Here is a 1,736-nt window from a genome sequence, read left to right on the forward strand (position 1 = left end):
CCCAGTGTCTTTGCCTGCACTGCTTCCCTTACTGGCAAACTTTCAGAATAAAGGAGGCAACATCAGTGATGTCTAGGTGCAGCGAGCTGAAGGAGTTTGTAAAATTTAAACAAACAAACAAACAAAAAGACCATAGCAAAGATTAAATGAAGAATGAACACAAATGCACTTTATTCAACAAAGTGCACGATTATATATAACTATACAGATGCCCCACTCTGGGCCCAGGTTGTGGTGCACGCCTTCATTCCCAGTATTCGGGAAGCAGAAGCAGGTGGATATCTGTGATTTCAAGGCCAGTCTGGTCTACAGAGTGAGTTCCAGGACAGCCAGGGCTATACCAAAAAAAATCCTGTCTCAAAACAAGATGAAACAAAACAAAATTTGAAAAAAAAATGATAAAAAGATAAAAAAAGTCACACTCTGTAATTCCTCATGAAATCTCAAAACACACACACACACACACACATGATTTGTACTCATAGTTCACACAGAACACACACAAAGTAGCCTAGAAGCAAGGCAACATGGCAAGGGTTTATGGTGTGCTGGGGAAATCAGGATTGAATTCAGAATTAAGGTGACAGATGTGGGTCTACAGTAGGGGCTCAGATTGCAAAGCCGGGGTGCTGCCTGTACCCAGACATCCCTAGGTACCTGTGTCAAGCAGTGCACTCTAGGAGCAGTAGAATGGGAAGCACCTGGGTACCTGTGTCAAGCAGTGCACCTGGGAGGAGGGCTGGGACCGAGGAGACTTTTAGGAAAGCCCTGGGTGAGGAGAAGACTCAGGCGAGGGGACCCTGGGAGTGACCTTACTTCATTAACAACAACATCACAGTGCAGAACCCAGCAAGCAGGCAGCCAATGGCCCAGAGTCAGCCCAGCAGGCACACTTGTCTTGAGACCGTAGAGAAAGCTGGATGCTGTTGTGCTGCTTTGGGATTACTGGAGGCTCAGACCTCAAGAAAGGCAAAAGTGGAGATCATGGTGGAGGCCATGGTGGTGCCCAGAGACGCACGTTCACTTGTGGCTCCAACACCTCTGGCCATTTGGCCGGAAAGAAACAAACTTGAGTCAGGGAATCCAGGGCCGAACCACACCGACCAGGTAACCACTCTGAAATGTCAGCTTTCCCAAATTTCACTCTTAGTGTTTGGCACTGTCAACGTTCAGGAAAACTTGGAGTGATAATAGCCAATCATAAGGCTGCAGTCCTGTGCCTGTTTGAACCGCCCACCTGGATCTCTCCTCAGCTTGAGGAGTCTGCCATGAAGGACCCGAAGGAGCCTGGTAGAACATCCCGCTGCAACACGCTGGAAGAGGTGATGGATCACCTGGAGACTTCCGTGCAGGGTGGGAACCGCTCCTTTCTCATTACCTTCCTGTGCATATACCCAAAGTATACCACCATCCACCAGGCGCTCGACCTGCTCTTCAAGTGAGTGCCCACCTCCAAGCTCAGAGGACTCAGATCCTCTTGCTGTATATAGGGAGCATTCTACCTTTCTCTGAGCCTACTCACTTAAGAGTCTTGTCAGAAGCTAACAGCATGTAGTCAGACATTGCTTCCTCCAGTCTGTGCCCTAGGGACTGCAGTGCCCACAGCTGAGATCCTAATGAGTGTGAGTGTCCTCAATCCTTAGCCCAGTTTTTCTGAAGCCTTGGCCAAAGCACTTCTCCCATTGTAAAGGAGGTTCTAGAATTCATATTGGAGTACCAGATAGAGCTGTGTCTTG

The sequence above is a fragment of the Microtus ochrogaster genome, unplaced genomic scaffold (genome assembly GCF_000317375.1).
Source record: "Microtus ochrogaster isolate Prairie Vole_2 unplaced genomic scaffold, MicOch1.0 UNK35, whole genome shotgun sequence".
NCBI lineage: Eukaryota > Metazoa > Chordata > Mammalia > Rodentia > Cricetidae > Microtus > Microtus ochrogaster.